General features: G+C 46.0%; 1 protein-coding gene across 1 annotated transcript in view; it reads right to left on the bottom strand.

The window, feature by feature from the left end:
- Window positions 1-17,478, bottom strand: part of FBXO30 (F-box protein 30) — a 151,998-nt gene extending 134,520 nt beyond the window's left edge. Inside the window, exon 1 of the mRNA XM_085612280.1 lies at window positions 17,300-17,478. The gene's annotated coding sequence lies outside the window, so the exon portion shown is untranslated. The remainder of the gene's footprint in view (window positions 1-17,299) is intronic.
- Between the last annotated feature and the right edge of the window lie 181 nt (window positions 17,479-17,659).

The raw sequence follows: 17,659 nt of genomic DNA, 5'->3' as shown, positions 1-17,659 counted from the left end.
CAGATTGGCAATTCTGAGCATGCCAATCAAACTATTTAAGAATCTCTATTTGACAGCCCCTTGCTCGAAGGTAAACTGATTCACTCCCTTCCAAATGTGAGTTCTGCCGGAACACTCTACTCTCACTCAGGTCGGACTTCTATGTTCCCAGGACACGTCAGAAATTCCTCCTCCAGATTGGACTCTGGGTGGAGTCCCTGATCTATGAGAAGCTGAGCTGTCAGGCAGACCCCAGCCCTGGTTGTGCAGTGGTCATCTGGGTACTCTGGAGAGAACCCGCTACTCAGTTGAAGAGAACTTGGAACTGGAAAAATAATTAGATCAGCAGTTACTACTTTTATACAAAGAAAGCAGACAGGAAATGTCGATTCTCTTTTTGCTTTTGCAGAACTTGTTTGCATTGGTTCCTTTTGTGGCTGGCTTCCAGATTCTGCCTTTGTTTTGAGTGATGCTAGTCACAATAGGGCCATCTCCAGTCTGGAACACCCTCAACAGAGGCACAGAGGTTCAAGCAGCCTGCATCTTCACTAGTAGCAGACACATCAGACACTGCTCAGAAAGAGTCAAAGGGCTCCTCCCCATCTTAAGTACTATTCACGCCCTGACACATAGAACAGTCCCATCCTCACCTCTAACATGGACCAAATGTCAGTCTCTGGAAGACTTACCAGCTCCCCTCTGTGTCAAGAAGGACTAAAATGACTTTTTTATTGGAATTTTAAGTAATCAGATATAATGCACAATATCATCAGCAATGGTACCATGCAAAACAGTAGTACAGTTTCGAAATGTAACAATTACAAATCATGAAGCGCTGACATGTGATTGTAACAACAAAGAATCGGATATTGTCATGGTGACGTACTATACATCATGAGGTACACTTACAACATCCTGTGGGGGCTTGTCTATCGACACTGAATGTAAATATTGCAAAAAGGGCTCCCATATATCAGCAGGTCTGGATGAGGAGGGGAGCTCCTCCGCATGGAGGATGAGACGGTCACTGCAGCACGCCAAGTCTTGGAGCCAACACGTAGTCGTTGGAGCTGACCTGCTCTCCCAAGTCATTGCCATCCTCCTCTTCGCCATCAGGAGAGCCACCCTCACCAACTTGCCCAAAGAGCCCTTCACAGTAGGCACCAATCCCAGCAAACATATGTGGAGAGCATGGTAACTGTATGTTAATCATTGTGGACAGTATTTGTAGCACTCCCGCTCAGAATTGAGCCACCTTGGGGCATACCCACGATAAATGCTGATATATTTGGTGTAGGTACTTATAATGGATAATTCTTAAGTTACAATTTGAGGTCAGGGTACCCGCAAGCTGACAGCAACGCTCCCAGTCAATCAGTGACAGTGGTGGGTCCAAATAAGTATTCCATATGTTCAGACTGCAGTTAGGGGGCTGCGGTCATTCCTCCCTGGCTGCGCGGTACAGTTTGGTAAGTAAATGGTGTCGTGTGGGGCTAAGAAAGAGAACCTGGAGGGTATTCAAGGTAGCAGGTTCTGTGAGGAAGGTATGATAAGGTGTTTGCAGCGCTTTCTTTAGTCTGAAGAAAAGGAAATTAAACAGTGGTGTTTTGTGCTGTATAAAGTCTAGATCGCCAGTCGACATGAAGGAGCCCCCCGGGAAAAGATCCTACATTCTCCATGCTCACTTGATGGAAGATGCGCAGCGCCCCCTTCTCATGTGTTACCGATACGTCTGCGTGAAAAGCAATAGGTAAAAGAGGGGAGTACAGAGGTAATTTACCAGCTAGACGGCCGATTGCATGCCAGGCATTGATAGTGGTGTCAATCGTATTGATTTCTGTCCGGGGGAGGGGGGGGGGGGGGAAGAAGGGAGGGAGGGGGAAGTCTCGCCCCCAGTGTGCGTCAGTATGGAGCCTAGCGGGACAGGATGGGCGTCACCGTCTATCGCTACATGCGGGATGAATTCATGCTCGCCAATCCAGTAGTGGGCATATTGGGCGTGTGCGCAGAGGTAGTACAGGTAGGGGTCGGGCACAATGAAGCCCCCCATGTTTATATTCCATGATAAGCATTTGCCATGACACCCGAGCCCGTTTGCCTCCCCAAACCAGTCTTAGGAGCTGTGCACGCAAAGTCTTAAAGAAATGTGGAATGAGCGGAATTGGTATATTACTAAAAAGATACAAGAACTGTGGCAGTATGACCATTTTTATGAGCGCGATGCGATCAGTCAGGGACAGTGGAAGACGCACCCATCTATCGACCTGCTGTTCCAATTTGGTGTAGGTGGGGCCATAATTTGCACGTATCACCGTGTCTGGATCTCTATGTACCCAGACCCCTAGATATTTCACGGGGTCCGAGGACCATTCAAGTGGATATTCCAGGTCATGGGGTGTAGTGCACTCTGTAAGTGGGACCACTACCGATTTGGACCAATTGATTTGCAGCCCAGAGAACCAACCAAAACGGATGAATTCCCGTAGCACGGGTGCCACGAAAGTGCGGAGTTCATGTAAAAATAATAGCATGTCATCTGCATACATGGAAATACTGACTGGGCGGTGAGCGAAACGCAGTGCCGCGGCACGATGTCGCAGGCCAATGATGCAGGCCAGGGGCTCTAGAGATAAAGCGAACAAAAGAGGTGAAAGGGGACAACCCTGCCTCGTACCCCTAGTAATACAAAATGGGTCGGAGGTGTTGCCCTCAACCTGGACAAGTGCCATAGGGTTGGTATATAATAAAGTTATCCACTGCACAAATATTGGGGGGGGGGGGAAAGCCCATGCGACGAAGAATACCAAACAAATAACTCCACTCGATAGAATCAAATGCTTTCGTAGCATCAAGCATAACAGCCGCCGCCGGCATTCTTGGTTCTAGTATGTGAAAGGTAGCGAAGAGATCGCGCAAATTGAGAGGTGGATCGAGTAGGGATAAAGCTCGATTGATCCGAAAGGACCAGTTTTTGCATCAACGGCTGTAACCTGGTGGCCAGTATTTTAGCCAGGATCTTGGAGTCTATGTTTATAAGGGAGAGCAGCCGGTAGGAGTCTCAACTATGTGCAGGTTTATCTTTTTTGAGAAGGGTGATAATTAGAGCCTCCCTCAGAGTAGGCGGTAGTGTGCCAGAGTCGAAGGCTTCAGCATACATTTCTAATAAGTGTGGCGTTATCTCCTCCGCATACTCCTTATAAAATTCGCCAGGGAAACCGTCTGATCCCGGAGCCATGTTGTTCGGGAGGTAATTAATAACCGCACGGACTTCTTCTGTGATTGGCTGGCCGAGGTACTCTTGCTGCCTGTCCGACAACCAGGCTATTGCTATGTCAGATAAATAGTCATGTAGGTATCAGTGTCCATTTCCCCTTGTGAAGAGTATAGTGCTTCGTAAGTGAGCCTAAATTGTTCAAGTATCTCTGGGGTGGTGTGATGGTCTTTTCCGGATGTATCAGTTATCTTGGATATAACCTGGTGTGACATACGCTCTTTGATTTTCCTGGCTAAGTGTCTACCGGTCCGTCTCCCCTCCCCAATAGCCCGGGCCACATATCGTCTGGAAACATATTTTGCCTCCCTATCTGCCATGTCAATGTATTCTATCATGGATTCCTTAATGGCTGTTAGTGTTTGGGCACAAGGCAGGGTCTCGTAGTCCCGCTCCAGAGCATGCAATTTGTCCTCTAGTTTGGCAAACTGTCCCCGCAAGTCTCGTAAAATGTTGGCAGACGTGCCGATGCACTTTCCCCGGATGATGACCTTGAAGGCCTCCCAGAGGGTCGATGCGCTGTCCACGGAACCCCTGTTGTCCTCGAAGTATTGTGTAATGGCGTCCAAATGGTCGTGGCATAGAGAGGGTCAAGAAAAGCGTCCGTGCAGAGCCGCCAAGTGAAAGCGCGCCGGGTGGTGCAGGGAAAGCACAGAGACACTATTACTAGATTGTGATCGGACAGAGTGCGTGGCAACCCAGTTGTGTTGGATACCCACCCGCCCGCCGACTCGCTCAGAAGCCAATAATCTAGCCGGGACCAACTGTTATGTGCAGAGGAGAAATGCGTGCCCTCCCGTGCCCCTGGGTGTCGCTGTCTCCAGACAACCAACAGACCCAGTTCATCCATACCATTCTTTATACCCTGTACCGCCCTAGGCGAGTGACCCCTCCTGCCGCTCGCCTTATTTTTCTCCAGGTCAAGATGTGCGTTGAAATCCCCACCCCACAAAATCACCGCCTCAGGCCAGGTTCGTAGTTTAGAGATGACTCGTACAAAGAAGCCCGGGTCATCCGTATTCGGGCCGTAAGTGTTGACAATGGTGATAAGAGTGACAGCTAGGTTTCCATGTACCATAGTACATCGTCCAGCATCATCCGTATAGGTGAGAATGTCTGTGAAGGGCAGTTGTTTCTTGATTAATGTGAGGACACCACGGGAGTAAGAAGAGTAGGATGACGCTATGCGATATCCCGCCCACCGAGATCCCACTCGGCCATCAGAATGGGGCGTGAGATGTGTCTCTTGCAAGAGGGCAATAGCGACTTCATGTCTATCCAGATTCGCCAAAACCAGTCTGATCTTTTTCGGTGTATTCAGCCCCCGTACATTCCAAGTTAGACAATTAATTAAAGTGTGATCAGGATGTATTGCGGAAGTAGAACATAGCATGGGCATGACAATGCAGTGCACAATCACAGATATAGCATTCATAAGGTTAAGTAACCGATTGGCCACCCACCCCACCTCACCCACTTCAGCAATCCCAACACGCCAAAGCCATCCCAAACCACCTGAAATGCACCTTGAGAAACAGCCCAAAGTAAAGAACAGCGGTGAACACCCATAGGAGGGCGCAGGAACGAAACACTCCCAATGTGTGGGGAGGTGGCAGAGATTTGTCCATAAGGTTGCCTGGCAAGGGATACTCAATAATGTCAAAAAACAAGGGAGGAAACCCCTCATGTTAGGACACAAGTATACAATAGGTGGAGCAAAAACGATACAGTAGGATTAGAGATCATGAACATCACCCAACCAATCATGACAGCTGATCACCACAGCGATCGGGAGAGACAGAACAATATGAAATAAACAGACAATGTATAGTCAATGTAAAGCGCATTGAGGATACGAGATGGAGGTCCCCACTCACGAATCCAGAGACCAGCATCAAATGGTCAATCAATCAATCATAGGCATTTATATAGCGCACTACTTACCCGGAGGGTCTCAAGGCGCTCGGGGGGGGGAGGAGGGGGGGGGGGGGGGGGGGGGGGGGGGGGAGTGCTGCTACTGCTCGAATAGCCAGGTCTTGAGCTTCTTCCTGAAGGAGAAGTGGTCTTGGGTCAGGCGCAAGTCGGTCGGTAGGGAGTTCCAGGTCTTGGCGGCCAGGCAGGAGAAGGATCTTCCTCCTGTTGTCGTTCTTCGGATGCGGGGGGACGGCGGCGAGGGCGTGGCTGGCTGATCGGAGATGTCATTTGGGAGCATAGAAGTTGATGCGGTTGTTGAGGTAGCTGGGGCCTTGATCGTGTAGGGCTTTGTGTGCGTGGGTGAGGAGGCGGAAGGTGATTCTTTTGTTGACGGGAAGCCAATGTAGGTCTCTCAGATGTCCGGAGATGTGGCTATGTCGTGGGATGTAGAGGATGAGTCTGGCTGAGGCGTTCTGGATCTGCTGGAGTCTCTTCTGGAGCTTGGCGGTGGTTCCGGCATAGAGGGCGTTGCCGTAGTCCAGTCGGCTGGTGACGAGGGCCTGGGTGACCGTCTTCCTGGTCTCGGTGGGGATCCACCGGAAGATCTTCCGTAGCATGCGCAGGATGTTGAAGCATGACGAGGAGACGGCGTTGACTTGTCTGGTCATGGTGAGGGAGGAGTCCAAGATGAAGCCCAGGTTGCGTGCGTGGTCTGTCGGTTTGGGTGCGCAGCCCAGGGCGGGGGGCCACCAGGATTCGTCCCAGGCGGAGGGTGAGGAGCCCAGGATGAGGACCTCCGTCTTGTCTGAGTTCAGTTTCAGGCGGCTGGTCGTCATCCACTCGGCTACGTCTTTCATTCCTTCGTGAAGGTTGGCTCTGGCTGCGGCGGGGTCGTTGGTCAGGGAGAGGATCAGCTGGGTGTCGTCAGCGTAGGAGATGATGTTCAGGTTGTGTTGGCGTGCGATGGCCGCAAGGGGGCTCATGTAGACGTTGAAGAGGGTGGGGCTCAGCGAGGATCCTTGAGGGACGCCGCAGATGACTTCGGTGGCCTCTGACTTGTACGGTGGTAGGCGGACTCTGTGTTCTTCCGTTGAGGAAGGAGCTGATCCAATCCAGTGCCTTCTCCTGGATTCCGACGTTGTTGAGGCGTTGCACAAGGGTGCGGTGGCAGACAGTGTTGAATGCCGCGGAGAGGTCTAGGAGGATGAGGGCCGCTGTTTCTCCGTTGTCCATCAGGGCTCGGATGTCATCGGTAGCAGCGATGAGTGCGGTCTCGGTGCTGTGGTTGGCTCGGAAGCCCGACTGTGAGGGGTCGAGGGATCCGTTCGTCTCGAGGAAGGCGGCCAGCTGCTTGTTGACGGTCTTCTCGATGACTTTGGCTGGGAACGGGAGGAGCGAGATGGGGCGGTAATTCTTGAGTTCGGAGGGGTCCGCTGTAGGTTTCTTGAGTAGAGCGCTGAGTTTGGGGTGCTTCCAGCTCTCCGGGAAGGTGGCGGTGTCGAAGGAGGTGTTGTATCTGTGGAGTCGCCATCGTCGCCGCCTACCGCAGCCGAGGAGCGGCTGCGTCTGGTGAAAGATTTCGCAAAGTTCATGGCCGCTTTGAGAGTGTTGAAGATCCGGGGTCTACCATTATCGTCGATGCGCAGGCGTGCGGGGTACAGCATGGCGTTTGACACCTTAGCAGAAATGAGGAGTTTTTTAACAGGTTGGTATTACCGACGAGCCTTCTGTACCACTACCATGAAGTCGGGATAAAAGGCAAGCCTATTATCCTCATGAATGATGTCACCTCTCTCCCAAGCCACTCGAAGGATAGTATCTCGATCTCTAGAATTTAAGAGACGGGCTATGATGGGGCGAGGCGGTGCGCCAGGTGGAGGGCGAGCAGCCAGGGATCTGTGTGCGCGCTCAACAATTAGCACGTTGGAGAAGTGTTCAGTGCCAAAAATGACGCAGAGCAATTTCTCAATAAACGACTCGAAGCGGCCTGTATTGGTAGATTCTGGTAAACCCGTCAGGCGGACATTGTTGCGGCGGGACCTGGCCTCCAAATCCTCATTACGAGCTTGGATGACAGCAAGCACCTTTTCCATGGAGGCTGTCCTCCCAGACACCTGCTGCAGGCCATCCTCCGCTCCTGAGATACGCGTTTCTGCCTCCCCAAGGCGCACCACATGTTTGTCCAGTTTTCGTGACATGTGGTCCATGCGGAGGTTGAGGTTATCGATCTTACCATCGATGGACTGGAGACTTGCTTGAACTGCGAGAAGGGTTTTGTCTATGTTGGACAGCCGGTCACTAGGGCCATCAAGTTCGGAATCTGACGCCTCCGGTTGTGAGGCTTTGGTGGACCGGCGAGGTTCAAAGGCGAGACGCGGTTGGCCACACTCCGATTTCCCCATGGTATCGCAGTGATAACTGTCTATGGTGCTTCCCCCAACGCCCACAACTGTGTTGTACTTAAGTAACAGCAGCTGGTACACCTGCGAGCCGTAGGGGATCTACACCAGCAGTGGGTAGTAGGTAGTGACCACCAGCGCTCGTTGTGCTCCATGTCGTATCCAGAGGCGAACCATGGGCAGGAGCCAGATATCAACTCTCTCCTCCACTCTCACAATTAAAAGAGGGTTTAAGTTGGGCCGCGCAGTACCAGAAGAACCCGTAGCAGATTGCCAGAGTCAGTAAGCAGTTCAGTAGAGCACACGGGGAGCACCACCGCCACCGCAGGGCCGACGGTCAGCGTGCTGAGGTCGCACAGACAGGCCGGGCGGGTCGAGGCCTGCACAGCCCCTGGGAGTCGCAGACCCAGGGGCCTAGCAGTAGGTCGGGCCTCAACACGCGTGTCAACGAAGATCTCCTTGAGGGGTGGTAAGCCTCCCAGCACTCCGGTTGGGGCACATCCGCTGTAATGGCGTACAGGGCGGCCCAGCCCGTAACGAGTGCCGCCGGGGAAGCTCCGCAGCAGGTCACCCGTGGTGATTACATGGGCGCCTCAGGGGAGGCAGACCGGTGACAAGAAGGCGCGAGGACTGCAGCAGCCAATCTCCGAGGCCAAGAGGTGAGGAGGGACACACCACTGCTCGCGCCCGGAGCCGCCGTCACCCACTAGCGGGACAGAGCAGGAGCGCCGGCTCGAACCAATCAATGGGGCTCGCAACACAGTAAAGGAGAGGCAGCTCTCATAGCCCTTACCCCGAAGACCATGCGATGCTCGGTAGGGACGGCCGCGGTCTCGGCAGTAGCGCAGATAATACCGAGACGCGTCCCAGCGCGAGTCAAGCATGCGATCCCCACAGCAACCGGCCACAAGCCGCCAACCCCTCTCTGGTCAGTCCGCAGCGCGGCTCGCGCGCCAATCACTGCACTTGCACCGCCGGGTCTCGCGCCGGGCTGCCATGATGGTGATACAGGCCTTAGTTTCAGCAGCCCCGCTCTCTGCAAGCTGCACTCATCAGGACCACTCAGGGCTCCGAATCACAGTCCTTGCATTCCGCCTCCAGGTCGCTGTAGTGGAGTGGGTCAATGTCGCCAGGAAAGTAGGATAATTGTCGGATATTCAGCTCAGCCGGCAGAGCTGCTCTATGGAGAGGCTATTTTGTGTTAGGCTCTCTAGCGCCCCCCCAAAAAATGACATTTCTAAGGGGGGAAGAAAGTCTCCTCTTACCTCACTTTAGTGCCTGGGTTGCCTCCCTATAATCTTGAGTATGTCAGCAATACACTTGCACTTTCTTTGAAGGCAATCTCACTGCCACTTAGTGCACATAAACCAACTAGGGTCTTCAAAAATGGAATCCACGGGCCAGTGCCATTCTGGTTCACTCAGGAACGCCAACTCCATGAGAATACATGCATATATCGACATTTGATCTCCGCACTAGGATTTGGAGTTCAACGTTAGTAGCAAAACTTTGGGTGAATAGGTTTGTAGGGATCCATTTGCATGTAATTTGTAAAAAAAGGACTATTCAGATTATAATTATTAAATATTCGAGTAAGTCTTATGCCTAACTAAGGTGCAAAGGAATGCATGCAGAGAAAGACAAGGACACACACATACAGCCCTGAAGAAGGCCCAAGACCCACATGGCCTCAGTGAGAGGGCCGAAATATGTTGGCAAAAATCAGGGGGGGGGGGGGGGGGGGGGGGGTTTGGGGAATTGAGATAATACTCGATTAGAACCCTGTACTTGTTTATTTAATACGATGTTAAAGAAACAAACCACAGCAGTTAGAAATTATAAAAAAAAAATTTGCAATTCTACATTTATAATCACTTAAGTTACTGAATAATAGTCCACGTATCAGTGCAGTATGTCTAATACATTGACCCAACCAAATGATTGATATGCACTTTGGGATGGAGACAGGCTGCCAGAGATCACTGCACTGTTTACAGCGAAACAACCTGTGGCATGTAGACAGTTTGACCATGGAGCAGTAAAGGGCAAGTTTAACCAAAAACACTGCATCTTTAAGTCAGGCAATGTACTTCATAGCTTAGTAGTTGTGTGGAGTTATAGGGCTAACTGTTCTTTCAACTCTGTAACTGATGAAGAGATTGCTTCTTCAATATTTTACCCCTCGTTAAAAACCCAAGAACACTCGAGTTTGTGCAAAATTAAAAGAGCGACGGGGAGAGGAGGTACTAAACAGAGCTGTATACAAAGTGCCTGTCCTTTTCACATCCCATGGCAACTTCACCAATGTCAAATTAGCCTGAAAGAGTAACATTAGAGATACACTGTATAGAACTAATGCAATCACCAAAGGGGTTTTCTGCTAATGGGACGAGTGCTCTCCTACACTTGCAAAGTGGTCTTCAAATATTGACTTTGGGATTATATATGCATTTGTGGTGGGGTTGTCCTCCATGATGAACTATACACAGTACAATGCCAAACTATCTTTAAGTCACCAACTAAAATGTCCCTTTTCAATTTCTGCAAATGCATAAAGGAAGGTCATTAATGTCTTCTGCTGCAAAGTGAGACAATACAAATTCAGAATGTTTAATGTATGGCCACCAGCAGTACTGATGCTTATGTAGCAAACCCCCTCAATCTATCTTGAAACTGGTCCTTGGGGTTGGGCATGGTGGCTTTGTTCATGAGAATAGACAGGGCCACTGCTTTATGTTTTGTATGTACAGTTTGTTCTATAAATTAATGTGTTCCGATTAGTCTGGATTCTCGGTCTCGCATGGCTAACACAGAAGCTTCTTGAAGGCTAAAGGGCAAAGAGAAACTGCTGGTGAATTTGGTGGGGGGCGAGCGGGAGTGCTTAAGTACAACCCAGAATATTAATTGTACATCATTTTAATTGGATGTTTACTGCAACAGTACATCTAATTGCAGCTATCATTTAAAATCCATTCCCATCTGCATGTGAAAATCATGTACAAAACGTGCTGCATCTTTTCACAGCACTGCATTCATGTTCAGTACTTTGATCTCTGCAGATGATACTTTAAGTGAAGGCGAGTTACTACCAAATGTATTTTTATTCGACAAACCTAATTAATTAAATCCTACATTTGAAAATCAATACAAAGGCTTGCAAATGAAGTAGTGTCTTTGTAAACAGTCAGAAATTAACATGATTTCAAGGTAGAACTGCTGTTGCATCACATGAATGACCAAGGCCAGGTGTCTTCAACTAGTCAATCGAGAGCTACCAGTAGCTCGCAGACGCCTTTAGAGTTGCTCACAGTCTTGAGTTTATTTTGAAATAATCAAAGGGTCACATTATGGGATGGCTGTGTTTCTTTTACATTATCATCATAAGGCTACAGACAGCAGGACATTATAATGAGCAGTGCTCAGTCAGATTTATGTCGCAGGGTTGGGAACAGATTAAGAAGCACGGAGAAGTTTACCTCTTAAATAAACGTCCTTGTGAACTCAATATTGGAGCGTGGGTACAAAATTATGTTTCTGAATGCTTTTAAACGGGAGGAAATTAAAATGAAAAGTTACCTTAATGATCGTTAACTGGAGGCCTCTTGCTCCAAGGGGTCAGTAGACACTACTATATATTTTGATCACTTGTGAGACCATGTATATAGTCTGTGTGCTCGAATGTGGATGCGGAAAGAAATATGTAGGTAGTACTTTAAACAAACTAAAACTACACATCTTACAACACCTACGAGCCATCACTAATAGACTTTTTACGTACATGATCGCCATGCACATTTGGGTACCACGCGATGGAAACAAAATAGATTTAAGAATTTATGGAATACAATGTGATGACGAAGATCTGAGAGGGTAATATGGAACTACTACTAAGAATATGAGTCAAAAAATGGGATATTTTAATGGGGACAGAAAACTTATCGGAATTGAACGCAGATGCTGAACTTCACTTCAATCTATACATCATCCTGATCTTAATGAAAATATCGCTATACACATGAAACGTTACATGCCTCTACCCTTAAAGAGATGCCCTCTCATTTTCCGGTAACATTTTTTCTAACATGTTATTTAATTATATACCTGGCAGCTATGATTTGAAGGTTCCTTTAGGGCTCACTTTAGAAATAATCTATACATTGGAAAGTTCATTGGCCATTAATAAAAAGTACCTTGTACAGTCACGATTTCACTTTAGAACCCAAAACTTTGCACTGAGAGTGTACTGTACATGGAAATGGCCTTTGAAAGAATGTTATTGTTATGCACATTACTAAATTACTCAAATGTACTGCATGAATATACGGTCTGGTCTGAAAGAGAGATGATATGCACTTTAGTATAACCAGGGGATACTTTAGGAATATGGGTTATAACCAAAAATTTATAATGAAGGACATGCACTTTGAAACTGCATAGAAGAGGAAGGAAAGAAGGAAAGAGATTAGGGATGGGAGTGTGATTCTAAACAAAATGCACTTCATTAACAATGAACTTTTGAGAAAGCTATGTACTCTTCATATGAAATTCCAAGCTGATTGCACCTTATGAAGTATGTAACTTACTGGGATGCCATGTACTTTACAGGCATATATACAAACCAAGCATTTGCTTTTTAAGAGAACGCAAATTATCAAAATTAGACAGAACCTCCTCCCCCGAACTAGTTCTGTTACAAAGTATCTAGAATAGAAAAGATTAGCAACAATAGAAAAAACTCAGACTGAAAGAAAAATAGAGGGCTCCACACGGAGCGTGGAGATGATCGCATGCTACAGGCGTGTCTTACATAGTTTTGAGTCAACAGTGATTGTTGTGTGAATTTAACACATTTTGCAATGTTGCCAAAGGAAATGTTATTAGACTCTTAGATGGCTATGCTACAAATTGCTCATGTTTATTAGGAAATAGTAAAATAGCGAGTATTAACTTGATACAAGTACAAACTCAGGTACTTAACCAAGAGAATGTGTGTATTTATATATTTCTCATTACTGTTATGGACATTATATGGATATTGTGAAAGTCTTGTCCACTACCTGGTCTCCCCTCCCCTCCCCCACACCAGAGAACATGAACAGAAAATCCATGTCATGTAATTACAGAAGAAAATGAAAAGAAAATACCAAAATGGTGGATGATGCAGAAGACAGAAAAAATATTTTAGCAGTCTAGTTGTCTTTTAACAGGTGGTGGTAAATGGGCTATGCCCCTTTAAATTGTCATTCTGGACTTGTAAACTCTATGGCCCAATGGAAGGCTCTGTCCAAAATGTATTGACCATTACCGCACAACTGCACTTTTGTTAGGAAGACAAAAATAAAGGAATTGCTGTTACCGAAGTACTGTGCTGTCTACTTCGGCCGCCCGATTTCGAAATGTGGACGGCTGCTCCTGAATTAGGGTGGGGTGACAGGAAATGTTTGGTGAAAGAAAGAAATAAATACAATATTTTTTTTAATAAGAAAAATTTAAAGTGAAGAAAAAAAAATGGTCTAGGAAACATTAAGCTTTAATATTTTTCTCCACCTTCAATTAAGCCAATTACATCTTAATGTTTTATGAAGCATGTTTCTTCACTTTAACTTCCTCCCATATAAACAAATGGCTGTATTTTTCTCTTATAAATATCCCACTGTGTCTACAGGCCACTGGGATCAAGATGCCTGCGGTTTGTAAGTGTGAAACTTGGAAATGGGAGAAAATGTAAATGGTGACTTTTATGGAATATATATGAACATTAAGTTATCTCTTTGGTTAAAATTCTCCCATTTCAAAGTGCCGCCTTTACACACAGCAGGCATCTTGCTCCTGGTGGCTGGTAGACAAGGTGCCATATTTATAACTGAATGTACAGCCATTATTTTACGTGGGAGAAATTTAAGGTGCAGAACATTTTTCCTTGTTATGAAAATTTAATGCAGGACATTTTCTGTACTTTAAATTTTCCCCCATAAAAAAAAAAAAAAAAAATAGTTGTATGTTTGCGTTATACATGTAACAGTGCCACATATAGTGAATGGTGTGATTTGTGCAACAAGTACATACGACACAGGCTGTTAGTCACCCATACATTCATACGCACACATGTTCATAGATCCCTGAACACCACGCTTTCAGTGACACAATAAAAGTAAAGATCCGGACCTAGCCTCTGTTGTCTGCTTTATAAAGTAAAAACCTAACCTTTTCTAACTGAAATATATTAAACCAGGGAAACAAGCCAGCTGCACATTTTTGCAACACGCAAGAACTGTCAGAAGTCGCCCTACAACATACATTTTTAACATAACACAGAATGATGCTTAGTGGCTACTGTATCTCAAAGTATGTGGGAGAATAGCCATGATCAATAAGGACTATATGGTAAGAAAGTGCTCAGATTCTACTGTGCACACTACCTAGTGTTGAGTTAGGAAAACATCTTCAGTTATCGTGAAGAATATTTCACTACTTTCTTCGAGAACGTAACAAAGTTCTATACATGTGCAAGCTACTTCTGTAATGATGGCACAATGCGTTCCTTTATTTTCAAAGTTCCGAATCCATAGATTAATATTCAAGTCGATTTTACAACCACTGTTGCTAAATGCATTTTGATTTCACAAGTAATAAGCGCTTCATCAGGATAAGAGGTAGAAGAAGAGGACTTCTTTTTTCTGCATCCAAGAAGCCCTTTCTGAGGCAGAAGAAGGGATTGAGAAGAACAGTATGGGCATTTTTAACTGAGGTGAGCGAGCCAAAAAATTAACAGGGTGAAACGAGCCGAGCCCTGAAAATGTTTCTCTGTAAATCATGCAACATGTAAAACATGGTATGGTCTCTTGAAATTTCTAACAAATGTCTTTTTATAACTTGTTGAAGCTTTGACATTATAATCTATACCATTAAACGCAATAAATGTTTGCACAGCTTGTATTCTTAACTCGCGAATTTGAAGGTGCTTTCATATGCAGTAACGAAGTAAAAGGAGATCGGTAAATAAAATATTTGCCTAAGATCACACAATTTAATTCAGAGAGGAAGCCGGGATTAAGCCCATGTATTCAGGTTCTACTTAGTACAAACCAGCTACTAAAAGGGTGTTTGACTTGTCTTTTTTTTTTATACCTCAAATACTAATGATTTGCTTTTAACTCTTTGCAAGAGAATAGAGCTAGGGAGGAAGGCAGAGGCCACATGAAAGCTGGACTCAGTTGGGGCTTGAGGTTCCAGGAGGACCTCGAGCTGATCAGAGCCAGGCATTTAGCTCGAGCCTGGCTCGAGTTTCCAGGGGCTCGCTTACCTCTATTTTTTAACCCAGATCTCCCACTGTGATTGTTGTTTTAAAGTGCTGTGTTCCAGAGCACAATACTATTATACCCATATGTAAAAAATTTTTTTTTTTTTTTTTTTTAAATTTGATAACAGAAACAAAATAATACGGGTGTGCAGTTTGAAGGGATAGACAAATTAAAATACCCCTACTAATCAGCAATGAAAGAAGCTAGTGAATCTGAAAGTCTTTACAGTAAATCTTTGAATGGTGAATGTTTCTGTGAAGACAGGTCGCAAAAATCTCAGTCTCAAACACAGAACTACTTTTCACAGCACCATTTATACAGACTAAAAAATATTTAGGTGTACGAAGCAACACCCTAAAGTTGCAAGATAGTTTAAAATTGCCTTTGGATGGATTATAATTGTTTGCATTACAGCGCCTAACTTTGCAATATGTCATCAGATAAGAAAGAAACCACGCAAATGTGAGAGATGGGGATGCAGTTATATAAGCTAAGAGAATGGGAGAACTAAAGTAACTCGAAACAAATCTGTAAGTCTACAATGCGACCACATATAGCACAAGTTGAAGTAGGACATTATTTTAATGGTAAACGTGCTACTTTTCTTCCCAACAAGAGATAAGATGAGTCAAAGCACTCCAACTCAGAACTTATTATAACCACCATAAGTGCCGAGCGCCATGCAATCACTGTTTTCACAAATGGTGAAATGTGGTTTGACAGGAGAATGCTGGCCAAGTGCTGAGCACAACAGGTAAATTAGAGAACAGCACAACCTTCAAAATGTAATAATTGTATGCTACAAATTAAACGGTAGAGGCTTGAATAAGGCAATGAAGGCCTTTATTAATTTTATAGTCAACGACATAACCGCACTACTTTAATTGAACAATGGGTATATAAAGCTGCTGCCTACTTTTTAGTTACACTAAATTGTAATCCTAGTCATAGGGTGCTGATTTATAGACTCACTCGTTTGAAGTCCAATTTAGTTATCGCTTTGGTGACAGATCAGGCCTCTCAGTATGAATGTTATTAGCCTGAATGTAGCAGTAAGTCAAGCTACTGGCTCGGATCCGCAACAATTTTTTTTATATATATATATATATATATATATATATATATATATATATATATATATATATATATATATATATATATATTACAAGGGACGCTGTCTGAGGTACAACATGGTACTAGAACTTTTAGCTTTACAACTAGTGAAGCTCTCCTCCACCCTCAAAACCTTCCTTGTTTGGAAGTCTACATTGCTCGTGCTGCAAGGAGGCTATCCCCAGCACAAGTACACACTTAAGAAAGGTCATCTGAGAAAAGGCAAGTATGTGGGCTTTTTTTGTTAAGCGACTCGGGGACTTTCCGATTAAAGTGCAGGATGAGTGTATCTTCGGATGGTGGTGAATGGGGGAGGAGGCACGAGAAAGAATAAGCACTTAGGGACCTATTTTAAACTCAAACTACTAGGCAACAGGAGAAGCCCCGGGCAGCCGCACCTGGTAACATGCACAGTCTTTCATAAAAATATTCTGGAGAGGACATGAGCTGGGTGCTGTGCAGACTACGACGACTTGGCACCGGTATTATTGGCAGACCAAGAGCGACAGAAATTCAGAGGAAGTGTTTTTGAGATGTACAAGCGTTTATAAACAAGTCACAAAGTAAAGCACCAATCATCTCAACAAAGAAAAGCTTTCGCCGCCTGATCGCCCTCATTGCAAAGGCTACGTTCCTAAATTGATTTACGAAAAACAAACTCCAAATTTCAACTAAAAGACAAAATCTCTGAAACCGTCATCTATATCTATATATATACACACACACACACACACACACACACACACACACACACACAGCATTTAAACCAAGAAGAAATTAACTTTGACAAGTGGAGCTCTTGGATTACTACTAAGTCTCATAAAAGAAATGAAGAAACTTCCATTGAAATCAGGAGCTTCTTGACAGTACTGGATAGGCTATAAATACAATAACATTTTTGCAAAGGAAAAAGTCACGGCGCTGGGAATCGCCTGTCAGACAGACCCCTTCCTCAAAGGGTTTGTTTCACATTTACTCCAAGAGAGACAGAATCCGAAACGGCCACCGAAGCAATAGGAATGAAACTAGTAAGCCCGCAAGCAAGGCGAGACCTTAAGTCTTATATTTAGCTTTAAAGAATCACAGTGGCGCCGTAACCCATCAAAATCTTCACCTCGTCCCGTATAAGTCAAAGGAAGTTAATGTTGCACCAGTCATGGCGCATTCTGACTCAACGAAACACTCACAGGGTGAGAGTCGGAGGGTGAAAAGAGAAGCTTACTTTAGTGCTTACGGCGCACCAGAGGTGGACAGAGGCCTCAGGACGAACGCAGGGACAAACAAGTCCCAGAGCACACCCCAAGCCAGCAGCGCGCACTTACCGTCACTGGGGTTCTGGTCATTCCCCGGCTCCCGACCGCAGTCTCCTCTTGATATCAGCTGCCACTGTCTGGCAGCCTACCACCCGGTGTTCTGCCTCTCCCCCACCACTCCCCAGCGGGACTCTCCTGCACTCCTTCCCAACAGGACAGTCAACTTCCACGAAGCTTGCGCCTGACGTCAGCGCGCAGCCGGGACGCCAGACAGCTGCACGGCCAACGAGTATAAACATAGAAGAAGTACCCAACACGGCGCGCTGAATACAGGCATGACTTCGCATTCGATGAAGTGTTAAAGCGCGTCCATACTGGAGCGGGCTATTTATTTACTGTTAAAAAGTTAAATACGGTGGGAACTGAGGT

This window comes from Triturus cristatus, chromosome 6, assembly GCF_964204655.1.
Source record: "Triturus cristatus chromosome 6, aTriCri1.1, whole genome shotgun sequence".
Taxonomy (NCBI): domain Eukaryota; kingdom Metazoa; phylum Chordata; class Amphibia; order Caudata; family Salamandridae; genus Triturus; species Triturus cristatus.
The sequence above is the reverse complement of the archived record's forward strand: the minus strand, read 5'-3'. Positions and strand labels throughout refer to the sequence as shown.